At 40.8% G+C, this 12,667-nt stretch overlaps 5 non-coding genes across 5 annotated transcripts; all 5 read left to right on the top strand.

Moving 5' to 3' along the window:
• Positions 1–790: 790 nt before the first annotated feature.
• TRNAD-GUC (transfer RNA aspartic acid (anticodon GUC)) lies at positions 791–862 on the top strand. Its single transcript has one exon. It is a non-coding gene; the product is annotated as a tRNA-Asp (tRNA).
• A 1,381-nt stretch (positions 863–2,243) lies between these two features.
• TRNAD-GUC (transfer RNA aspartic acid (anticodon GUC)) lies at positions 2,244–2,315 on the top strand. The gene has a single exon. It is a non-coding gene; the product is annotated as a tRNA-Asp (tRNA).
• A 546-nt stretch (positions 2,316–2,861) lies between these two features.
• On the top strand, positions 2,862–2,933 carry TRNAD-GUC (transfer RNA aspartic acid (anticodon GUC)). The gene has a single exon. It is a non-coding gene; the product is annotated as a tRNA-Asp (tRNA).
• Positions 2,934–3,486: 553 nt separating this feature from the next.
• On the top strand, positions 3,487–3,558 carry TRNAD-GUC (transfer RNA aspartic acid (anticodon GUC)). The gene has a single exon. It is a non-coding gene; the product is annotated as a tRNA-Asp (tRNA).
• Positions 3,559–10,016: 6,458 nt separating this feature from the next.
• TRNAD-GUC (transfer RNA aspartic acid (anticodon GUC)) lies at positions 10,017–10,088 on the top strand. Its single transcript has one exon. It is a non-coding gene; the product is annotated as a tRNA-Asp (tRNA).
• Positions 10,089–12,667: the final 2,579 nt, after the last annotated feature.

The raw sequence follows: 12,667 nt of genomic DNA, 5'->3' as shown, positions 1-12,667 counted from the left end.
TCCCTTTTATCACGTTAAATTCACCAAACGTTGAGTCACCTGCTGCACTCAAAAGCCTGAACTTTTAAAGAGGACTCCTTCTTCATTTCAAACGATTATTTATTAAGTATTAGAAATTATTTCTAGTTGTAACTTCTGTCAATCACAAATCTGCCCCACTGACCGAGTCCTCGATAATAAAGTCGATAGGTTCCCCACATGTAACGCGGGAGACCAGGGTTCAATTCCCCGTCGGGGAGAGTAACTCTTTTTAAGAAAATGGTCACTGGCTCTCATTGTTATTACAATTTAAAAGGACTTGCTCTTGACTTTAATCACGTGATTTTCACCAATTGTTAAGTAACCTGCTGCTCTAACCAGCTTGAACTTTTGAAGAGAAACCTCTCTTCATTTCAATCGGTAAAATGCCGAGTATATGGGTTCATTTCTACTTCTTATAATTTCAGTCAATCTACAATCAGCCTCATTCTGAGCGAGTCCTCGATAGCATTGTGGTTAGTATCCCTGCCTGTCACGCGGGAGACCGGGGTTCAATTTTCCGTCGGGGAGAGCAACTCTTTAAAAAAAGTAAATGGCCATTGACTCTCATTGTTAATACAATTTAAAATTACTTGCTGTTCCCTTTTATCACGTTAATTTCACCAAACGTTGAGTCACCTGCTGCACTCAAAGGCCTGAACTTTTAAAGATGAATCCTTCTTCATTTCAATCAGTAAAATGCCGAGAATATAGGTTCATTTCTATTTGTTATAATATCAGTCAATCTAGAATCAGTCGCATTCTGAGCGAGTCCTCGATAGTATAGTGGTTAGTATCCCCGCCTGTCACGCGGGAGACCGGGGTTCAATTCCCCGTTGGGGAGAGCAATACTTTTTAAAATGTTTTGGCGACTGGCTCTCATTGTTATTACAATTTAAAATCACTTGCTGTTCCCTTTTATAACGTTAATTTCACCAAACGTTGAATCACCTGCGGCACTCAAAAGCCTTAACTTTTAAAGATGAATCCTTCAACATTTCAAGCTATTATTTATTGAGTATTAGAGATTATTTCTAGTTATAATTTCTGTCAATCACAAATCTGCCCCACTCTGACCGAGTCCTCGATAGTAAAGCCGTTAGATTTCCCACATGTGAAGTATTTGAATGACGGCAGGAAACTCCTTGACGGGTAACACACTTTTTATTAAATCTTGACTTGTCACTATACAACGAGTGGTCTCTATTCCTCGGACGACACACACTTCACTCGACACGTGTAGTTACTATTCCTCCGGCTACACACACTTCACTTGACTCGTGTAGCTTCTATTACTCCGGCTACACACACTTCACTTGACTCGTGTAGCTTCTATTCCTCCGGCTACACACACTTCACTTGACTCGTGTAGCTTCTATTCCTCCGGCTACACACACTTCACTTGACTCGTGTAGCTTCTATTCCTCCGGCTACACACACTTCACTTGACCCCGTAACGTCCGTGGAGCCTACAGGCCTACCCCAGCTTGGGCGTGGGCCACAACCTTTGAGTCCCACGAGCCGGCCCTCTCACGGACGTTCGGCCCCGGGTCCCAGGGTTCCGCCTCCTCCTCCGTCTTCAGTCTTCGCTGGTACTCCCTCCCCGTGCGCCTGTGCGCATCCCCTTATATAGTCCCCGCTCATGGGAGACGGAGTGTATGCGGACCTCGACGTGAGCATCGCTCCTTAGTTGACCAATCACGACGCGCTGTTCCTACGATCCGTTTTCCCCAGCACGTGTTACCACTACACAACCAATCACGCCGCGCTGCCACATGATCACTCCCTCTCAAGCGCATCACCGGCACACAGCCAATCACTACCACATAACCCATGACCCCGCGCTGACCCCTGATCCTTCACCGTCAGCGCGCGTCACCAACACACACAGCCAATCACTACGCGCTGACACACGATCCCTACCCCAGCGCGTATCACCACTACACATGTAACGCGGGAGACCAGGGTTCAATTTCCCGTCGGGGAGAGCAACTCTTTTTTTAAAAATGGCCACTGGCTCTCATTGTTATTACAATTTAAAAGGACTTGCTCTTGACTTTAATCACGTGATTTTCACCAATCGTTAGGTAACCTGCTGCTCTAACCAGCTTGAACTTTTAAAGAAAAACCCCTCTTCATTTCAATCAATAAAATGCCGAGAATATGGGTTCATTTCTATTTGTTATAATATCAGTCAATCTAGAATCAGTCGCATTCTGAGCGAGTCCTCGATAGTATAGTGGTTAGTATCCCCGCCTGTCACGCGGGAGACCGGGGTTCAATTCCCCGTTGGGGAGAGCAATACTTTTTAAAATGTTTTGGCGACTGGCTCTCATTGTTATTACAATTTAAAATCACTTGCTGTTCCCTTTTATAACGTTAATTTCACCAAACGTTAAATCACCTGCTGCACTCAAAAGCCTTAACTTTTAAAGATGAAGCCTTCAACATTTCAAGCTATTATTTATTGAGTTTTAGAGATTATTTCTAGATATAATTTTTGTCAATCACAAATCTGCCCCACTCTAACCGAGTCCTCGATAGTAACGTCGTTAGTTTCCCCACATGGAACGCGGGAAACCAGGGTTCAATTCCCCGTCGGGGAGAAAAAATATTTTTAAATAAATGGCACTGGCTCTCATTGTTATTACAATTTATAAGGACTTGTTCTTGACTTCAATAACGTGATTTTCACCAATTGTGAAGTAACCTGCTGCTCTAACCAGCTTGAACTTTTAAAGATAAACCCCTCTTCATTTCAATCGGTAATATGCCGAGTATATGGGTTCATTTCTACTTGTTATAATTTCAGTCAATCTACAATCAGCCTCAATCTGAGCGAGTCCTCGATAGTATAGTGGTTAGTGTCCCCGCCTGTCACGCGGGAGACCGGGGTTCAATTCCCCGTCGGGGAGAGCAACTCATTTTAAAAAGAAAATGGCCACTGGCTTTCATTGCTATTACAATTTAAAATTACTTTCTGTACCCTTTTATCACGTTAATTACACCAAACGTTGAGTCACCTGCTGCACTCAAAAGCCTGAACTTTTAAAGATGTATCCTTCTTCATTTCAAGCTATTATCTGCTGAGAATATGCGTTTTTATTTGTTATAATTGCTGTCAATCACGAATTAGCCATACTCTGACCGAGTCCTCGAGAGTAACGTCGTTAGTTTCCCCACATGGAACGCGGGAGACCAGGGTTCAATTCCCCGTAGGGGAGAACTACTCTTTTAAAAAATGTTTTGGCCTCTGGCTCTCCTTACTGTTATTACTATTTGAAAGGACTTGCTCTTGACTTTAATCACGTGATTTTCCCTAATCGTTAGGTAACCTGCTGCTCTAACCAGCTTGAACTTTTAAAGATAAACCCCTCTTCATTTAAATTGGTAATATGCCGAGTATATGGGTTCATTTCTACTTGTTATAATATCAGTCAATCTAGAATCAGTCGCATTCTGAGCGAGTCCTCGATAGTATAGTGGTTAGTATCCCCGCCTGTCACGCGGGAGACCGGGGTTCAATTCCCCGTTGGGGAGAGCAATACTTTTTAAGATGTTTTGGCGACTGGCTCTCATTGTTATTACAATTTAAAATCACTTGCTGTTCCCTTTTATAACGTTAATTTCACCAAACGTTAAATCACCTGCTGCACTCAAAAGCCTTAACTTTTAAAGATGAATCCTTCAACATTTCAAGCTATTATTTATTGAGTATTAGAGATTATTTCTAGATATAATTTCTGTCAATCACAAATCTGCCCCACTCTGACCGAGTCCTCGATAGTAACGTCGTTAGTTTCCCCACATGGAACGCGGGAAACCAGGGTTCAATTCCCCGTCGGGGAGAAAAAATATTTTTAAATAAATGGCACTGGCTCTCATTGTTATTACAATTTATAAGAACTTGTTCTTGACTTCAATAACGTGAATGTCACCAATTGTGAAGTAACCTGCTGCTCTAACCAGCTTGAACTTTTAAAGATTAACCCCTCTTCATTTCAATCGGTAATATGCCGAGTATATGGGTTCATTTCTACTTGTTATAATTTCAGTCATTCTACAATCAGCCTCAATCCGAGCGAGTCCTCGATAGTATAGTGGTTAGTATCCCCGCCTGTCACGCGGGAGACCGGGATTCAATTCCCCGTCGGGGAGAGCAACTCATTTTAAAAAGAAAATGGCCACTGGCTTTCATTGCTATTACAATTTAAAATTACTTTCTGTACCCTTTTATCACGTTAATTACACCAAACGTTGAGTCACCTGCTGCACTCAAAAGCCTGAACTTTTAAAGATGTATCCTTCTTCATTTCAAGCTATTATCTGCTGAGAATATGAGTTTTTATTTGTTATAATTGCTGTCAATCACGAATTAGCCATACTCTGACCGAGTCCTCGATAGTAACGTCGTTAGTTTCCCCACATGGAACGCGGGAGACCAGGGTTCAATTCCCCGTTGGGGAGAACTACTCTTTTAAAAAATGTTTTGGCCTCTGGCTCTCCTTACTGTTATTACTATTTGAAAGGACTTGCTCTTGACTTTAATCACGTGATTTTCCCTAATCGTTAGGTAACCTGCTGCTCTAACCAGCTTGAACTTTTAAAGATAAACCCCTCTTCATTTAAATTGGTAATATGCCGAGTATATGGGTTCATTTCTACTTGTTATAATATCAGTCAATCTAGAATCAGTCGCATTCTGAGCGAGTCCTCGATAGTATAGTGGTTAGTATCCCTGCCTGTCACGCGGGAGACCTCGATTCAATTCCCCGTCGGGGAGAGCTACGCTTTTAAATTATTTTGGCCACTGGCTCTCATTGTTATTACAATTTAAAATTACTTGCTGTCCCCTTTTATCACGTTAATTTCACCAAACGTTGAGTCACCTGCTGCACTCAAAAGCCTGAACTTTTAAAGATGACTCCTTCTTCATTTCAAACGATTATTTATTAAGTATTAGAGATTATTTCTAGTTATAATTTCTGTCAATCACAAATCTGCCCCACTCTGACCGTGTCCTCGATAAAGTCGTTAGGTTCCCCACATGTAACGCGAGAGACCAGGGTTCAATTCCCCGTCAGGGGAGAGCAACTCTATTTGAAAAAATGGCCACTGGCTCTCATTGTTATTACAATTTAAAAGGACTTGCTCTTGACTTCAATCACGTGATTTTCACCAATTGTGAAGTAACCTGCTGCTCTTACCAGCTTGAACTTTTAAAGATAAACCCCTCTTCATTTCAATCGGTAATATGCCGAGTATATGGGTTCATTTCTACTTCTTATAATTTCAGTCAATCTAGAATCAGCCTCATTCAGAGCGAGTCGTCGATAGTATAGTGGTTAGTATCCCCGCCTGTCACGCGGGAGACCGGGGTTCAATTCCCCGTCGGAGAGAAAAACTCTTTTTAAAAAGAAAATGGCCACTGGCTCTCATTGCTATTACAATTTAAAATTACTTTCTGTACCCTTTTATCACGTTAATTACACCAAACGTTGAGTCACCTGCTTCACTCAAAAGCCTGAACTTTTAAAGATGAATCCTTCTTAATTTCAAGCAATTATTTACTGAGAAAATGAGATTTTTTTGTTATAATTGCTGTCAATCACGAATTAGCCCCACTCTGACCGAGTCCTCGATAGTAACGTCGTTAGTTTCCCCACATGGAACGCGCGAGACCAGGGTTCAATTCCCCGTCTGGGAGAACTACTCTTTTAAAAAAGAATGGCCACTGCCTCTCATTGTTATTACAATTTAAAAGGACTTGCTCTTGACTTTAATCACGTGATTTTCACCAATTGTTAAGTAACCTGCTGCTCTAACCAGCTTGAACTTTTAAAGATAAACCACTCTTCATTTCAATCGGTAATATGCCGAGAATATGGGTTCATTTCTACTTGTTATAATATCAGTCAATCTACAATCAGCCTCATTCTGAGCGAGTCCTCGATAGTATAGTGGTTAGTATCCCCGCTTGTCACGCGGGAGACTGGGGTTCAATTCCCCGTCGGGGAGAGCAACTCTTTTTAAGAAGAAAATGGCCACTGGCTCTCATTGTTATTACAATTTAAAATTACTTGCTGTTCCCTTTTATCACGTTAATTTCACCAAACGTTGAGTCACCTGCTGCACTCAAAAGCCTGAACTTTTAAAGATGAATCCTTCTTCATTTCAAGCTATTATTTACTGAGAATATGAGATTGTTTTTGTTATATTTGCTGTCAATCACGAATTAGCCCCACTCTGACCGAGCCATCCATAGTAACGTCGTTAGTTTCCCCACATGGAACGCGGGAGACCAGGGTTCAATTCTCCGTCGGGGAGAACTACTCTTTTAAAAAATGTTTTGGCCTCTGGCTCTCCTTATTGTTATTACTATTTGAAAGGTATTGCTCTTGACTTTAATCTCGTGATTTTCCCTAATCGTGAGGTAACCTGCTGCTCTAACCAGCTTGAACTTTTAAAGATAAACCCCTCTTCATTTCAATCGGTAATATGCCGAGAATATGGGTTCATTTCTACTTGTCATAATATCAGTCAATCTAGAATCAGTCGCATTCTGAGCGAGTCATCGATAGTATAGTGGTTAGTATCCCCGCCTGTCACGCGGGAGACCGGGGTTCAATTTCCCGTCGGGGAGAGCAACACTTTTTAAAATCTTTTGGCCACTTGCTCTCATTGTTATTACAATTTAAAATCACTTGCTGTTCCCTTTTATCACGTTAATTTCACCAAACGTTGAGTCACCTGCTGCACTCAAAAGCCTGAACTTTTAAAGATGAATTCGTCTTCATTTCAAGCTATTATTTACTGAGAATATGAGTTTTTTTGTTATAATTGCTGTCAATCACGAATTAGCCACACTCTGACTGAGTCCTCGATAGTAAAGTCGTTAGGTTTCCACATGTAACGCGGGAGACCAGGGTTCAATTCCCCGTCGGGGAGAGCAACTCTTTTTTAAAAAAATAGCCGCTGGCTCTCATTGTTATTACAATTTAAAATTACTTGCTGTACCCTTTTATCACGTTAATTACACCAAACGTTGAGTCACCTGCTGCACTCAAAAGCCTGAACTTTTAAAGATGAATCCTTCTTCATTTCAAGCTATTATCTGCTGAGAATATGAGTTTTTATTTGTTATAATTGCTGTCAATCACGAATTAGCCACACTCTGACCGAGTCCTCGATAGTAACGTCGTTAGTTTCCCCACATGGAACGCGGGAGACCAGGGTTCAATTCCCCGTCGGGGAGAACTACTCTTTTAAAAAATGTTTTGGCCTCTGGCTCGCCTTATTGTTATTACTATTTGAAAGGACTTGCTCTTGACTTTAATCATGTGATTTTCCCTAATCGTTAGGTAACCTGCTGCTCTAACCAGCTTGAACTTTTAAAGATAAACCCCTCTTCATTTCAATCGGTAATATGCCGTGTATATGGGTTCATTTCTATTTCTTATAATTTCAGTCAATCTACAATCAGCCTGATTCTGAGCGAGTCCTCGATAGTATTGAGGTTAGTATCCCCGCCTGTCACGCGGGAGACCGGGGTTCAATTCTCCGTCGGGGAGAGCAACTCTTTTTAAAAAGAAAATGGCCACTGGCTCTCATTGTTATTACATAATCAACGATTTTGGGTTTAGATCGCGTTATTTATAAATGTGTCGTAACCCTCCACCACCCGACACGGCCAATCAGTAAAAAAGTGTCACGTTGACAAAAGACAAATAGTTCACTGCTTTAGCCCACCGGTGTGTTGAAGCGTGAAACCACATCATTTACAATTTGAGTACGACGTTTCGCTGGTAATTGCATCCAGCATCATCGGGCAATTCGCCAGAATGGTGAGGCTCTGCTGTGTCTCCCGTTCTTATATAGAGCAGCAGCAGGGTGACGTCATCATTAACTCATTAACTCATCAGGTGCAAAGATTTGAGGGGGGGTTATTGTAATTATATACTTGATTAGTAATAAGGCTATTGTTACGATGCGAGTTGTAGATTAGTAATCATTTGGAATGTGTTCTATTGTGATTATGCTACATTAATCATCAGTTAGTGCTTGTTTCCCTTATAAGGAATTGTAATGCATCTTATTTAATAATACGCTTCCAGGCCGCACCAAGCCTGTAGCTGTCTGAGCGATTAAAGTTATTTCTGTTTCTCTCAATCTCAATGGATTCTCTAATTAGTCTTTGCCAGTAGTAACTAGTTTTACACAGCACTTCAACGTTGTCAAAATCAATTGAGTGTCCCTGTTGGCAAGCATGTTCTGCCACTGCCGACAGTTGTGTTTGCGATAGTTTAATATTTCTCTGGTGTTCTTTTAGTCTTACACTAACGTTACGCCCTGTCTGTCCAATATAGCATCTGCCACATACACAATTAATCCGATATACACCTTCTGTTGATAATTTAGGTAATTCGTCTTTAGTGCACGTTACTAGTTGTTGAATATTGTGTACTGTACCAAATCTTACTGTAATGTTTTGCTTTTGCAAAACACGGGCTAATTTGTCAGTTACTCCTGAGATAAATGGTATTTTTATTGTTTTAATAATCTGATCGCTTTCAGCAGTGTTGCTTTGCGATCGTGATTTGGCATTTAGTGCTCTGTTAATTTGAGCATTATTGTAGCCATTCTGTCTTAGTGCTTCTTTAACATGTTTAATCTCTCTCACTAGACTTTCATCATCTGACACTGTTTTAGCCCGATGTATGAGCGTCTTGATAAGAGAGGATTTCTGAGCTGGGTGATGATGCGATTTCGCATTCAGATAGGCATCAGTGTGCGTTTGCTTTCTGTAAACGCTGTGTGTTATTTTACCATTTAGGCCATGCCCAAGTAAAATATCCAGGAACGGGAGTGTGTTATTCACCTCCATTTCCATGGTGAACTGAATGGCCGGGTTTTGTGCATTGAGATGATTTAGAAAATCGTTAAGTGTATCTTTACCATGTGGCCAGACAACCAAAGTGTCATCCACATATCTAAACCAAAAGGATGGTTTTAATGTGCTCGAGGCAAGTGCTCTGGTTTCAAAGTTTTCCATGTACAAATTTGCTATAGCAGGAGATAAAGGAGAGCCCATTGCTGCTCCCTCCCTTTGTTTAAAGAATTCACCTCTCCATAAGAAGTAAGTGTTATTTAAACAATGGTCAGCGAGTTTCGGAATATCTTTTGGTAAATCTGTATTCTTTACCAGTGTATCAAGTAATTTAAGCGACTCGCTCACTGGAACCTTAGTGAATATCGAAATCACATCAAAACTCACCAAAATATCATTAGGGTTAAGTTTAATATCATTGATCATATTCACAAGATGTTCTGAATTTCTTATGAATGATGATGTCCTACCGATGTAGGGCTGTATTTGTTTAGTTACATATTTTGCTAATTTATATGTGGCAGAGCCAATTGTACTGACTATGGGTTGTAAACGGATGCCTTTTTTATGGATCTTTGGTAGCCCATACAGCCTACGTGTTAAATTGTTATTACAATTTAAAATTACTTGCTGTTCCCTTTCATCACGTTAATTTCACCAAACGTTGAGTCACCTGCTGCACTCAAAAGCCTGAACTTTTAAAGATGACTCCTTCTTCATTTCAAACGATTATTTATTAAGTATTAGAGATTATTTCTAGTTATAATTTCTGTCAATCACAAATCTGCCCCACTCTGACCGTGTCCTCGATAAAGTCGTTAGGTTCCCCACATGTAACGCGAGAGACCAGGGTTCAATTCCCCGTCAGGGGAGAGCAACTCTATTTGAAAAAATGGCCACTGGCTCTCATTGTTATTACAATTTAAAAGGACTTGCTCTTGACTTCAATCACGTGATTTTCACCAATTGTGAAGTAACCTGCTGCTCTTACCAGCTTGAACTTTTAAAGATAAACCCCTCTTCATTTCAATCGGTAATATGCCGAGTATATGGGTTCATTTCTACTTCTTATAATTTCAGTCAATCTAGAATCAGCCTCATTCTGAGCGAGTCCTCGATAGTATAGTGGTTAGTATCCCCGCCTGTCACGCGGGAGACCGGGGTTCAATTCCCCGTCGGGGAGAAAAACTCTTTTTAAAAAAAAAATGGCCACTGGCTCTCATTGCTATTACAATTTAAAATTACTTTCTGTACCCTTTTATCACGTTAATTACACCAAACGTTGAGTCACCTGCTGCACTCAAAAGCCTGAACTTTTAAAGATGAATCCTTCTTAATTTCAAGCAATTATTTACTGAGAAAATGAGATTTTTTTGTTATAATTGCTGTCAATCACGAATTAGCCCCACTCTGACCGAGTCCTCGATAGTAACGTCGTTAGTTTCCCCACATGGAACGCGCGAGACCAGGGTTCAATTCCCCGTCTGGGAGAACTACTCTTTTAAAAAAGAATGGCCACTGCCTCTCATTGTTATTACAATTTAAAAGGACTTGCTCTTGACTTTAATCACGTGATTTTCACCAATTGTTAAGTAACCTGCTGCTCAAACCAGCTTGAACTTTTAAAGATAAACCACTCTTCATTTCAATCGGTAATATGCCGAGAATATGGGTTCATTTCTACTTGTTATAATATCAGTCATTCTACAATCAGCCTCATTCTGAGCGAGTCCTCGATAGTATAGTGGTTAGTATCCCCGCTTGTCACGCGGGAGACTGGGGTTCAATTCCCCGTCGGGGAGAGCAACTCTTTTTAAGAAGAAAATGGCCACTGGCTCTCATTGTTATTACAATTTAAAATTACTTGCTGTTCCCTTTTATCACGTTAATTTCACCAAACGTTGAGTCACCTGCTGCACTCAAAAGCCTGAACTTTTAAAGATGAATCCTTCTTCATTTCAAGCTATTATTTACTGAGAATATGAGATTTTTTTTGTTATATTTGCTGTCAATCACGAATTAGCCCCACTCTGACCGAGCCATCGATAGTAACGTCGTTAGTTTCCCCACATGGAACGCGGGAGACCAGGGTTCAATTCTCCGTCGGGGAGAACTACTCTTTTAAAAAATGTTTTGGCCTCTGGCTCTCCTTATTGTTATTACTATTTGAAAGGTATTGCTCTTGACTTTAATCTCGTGATTTTCCCTAATCGTGAGGTAACCTGCTGCTCTAACCAGCTTGAACTTTTAAAGATAAACCCCTCTTCATTTCAATCGGTAATATGCCGAGAATATGGGTTCATTTCTACTTGTCATAATATCAGTCAATCTAGAATCAGTCGCATTCTGAGCGAGTCATCGATAGTATAGTGGTTAGTATCCCCGCCTGTCACGCGGGAGACCAGGGTTCAATTTCCCGTCGGGGAGAGCAACACTTTTTAAAATCTTTTGGCCACTTGCTCTCATTGTTATTACAATTTAAAATCACTTGCTGTTCCCTTTTATCACGTTAATTTCACCAAACGTTGAGTCACCTGCTGCACTCAAAAGCCTGAACTTTTAAAGATGAATTCGTCTTCATTTCAAGCTATTATTTACTGAGAATATGAGTTTTTTTGTTATAATTGCTGTCAATCACGAATTAGCCACACTCTGACTGAGTCCTCGATAGTAAAGTCGTTAGGTTTCCACATGTAACGCGGGAGACCAGGGTTCAATTCCCCGTCGGGGAGAGCAACTCTTTTTTAAAAAAATAGCCGCTGGCTCTCATTGTTATTACAATTTAAAATTACTTGCTGTACCCTTTTATCACGTTAATTACACCAAACGTTGAGTCACCTGCTGCACTCAAAAGCCTGAACTTTTAAAGATGAATCCTTCTTCATTTCAAGCTATTATCTGCTGAGAATATGAGTTTTTATTTGTTATAATTGCTGTCAATCACGAATTAGCCACACTCTGACCGAGTCCTCGATAGTAACGTCGTTAGTTTCCCCACATGGAACGCGGGAGACCAGGGTTCAATTCCCCGTCGGGGAGAACTACTCTTTTAAAAAATGTTTTGGCCTCTGGCTCGCCTTATTGTTATTACTATTTGAAAGGACTTGCTCTTGACTTTAATCATGTGATTTTCCCTAATCGTTAGGTAACCTGCTGCTCTAACCAGCTTGAACTTTTAAAGATAAACCCCTCTTCATTTCAATCGGTAATATGCCGTGTATATGGGTTCATTTCTATTTCTTATAATTTCAGTCAATCTACAATCAGCCTGATTCTGAGCGAGTCCTCGATAGTATTGAGGTTAGTATCCCCGCCTGTCACGCGGGAGACCGGGGTTCAATTCTCCGTCGGGGAGAGCAACTCTTTTTAAAAAGAAAATGGCCACTGGCTCTCATTGTTATTACATAATCAACGATTTTGGGTTTAGATCGCGTTATTTATAAATGTGTCGTAACCCTCCACCACCCGACACGGCCAATCAGTAAAAAAGTGTCACGTTGACAAAAGACAAATAGTTCACTGCTTTAGCCCACCGGTGTGTTGAAGCGTGAAACCACATCATTTACAATTTGAGTACGACGTTTCGCTGGTAATTGCATCCAGCATCATCGGGCAATTCGCCAGAATGGTGAGGCTCTGCTGTGTCTCCCGTTCTTATATAGAGCAGCAGCAGGGTGACGTCATCATTAACTCATTAACTCATCAGGTGCAAAGATTTGAGGGGGGGTTATTGTAATTATATACTTGATTAGTAATAAGGCT

This window comes from Lampetra fluviatilis, chromosome 66 (assembly GCF_964198595.1).
Source record: "Lampetra fluviatilis chromosome 66, kcLamFluv1.1, whole genome shotgun sequence".
NCBI lineage: Eukaryota > Metazoa > Chordata > Hyperoartia > Petromyzontiformes > Petromyzontidae > Lampetra > Lampetra fluviatilis.
Note: the sequence above shows the minus strand (reverse complement) of the source record. Positions and strands in the feature narration are given on the sequence as shown.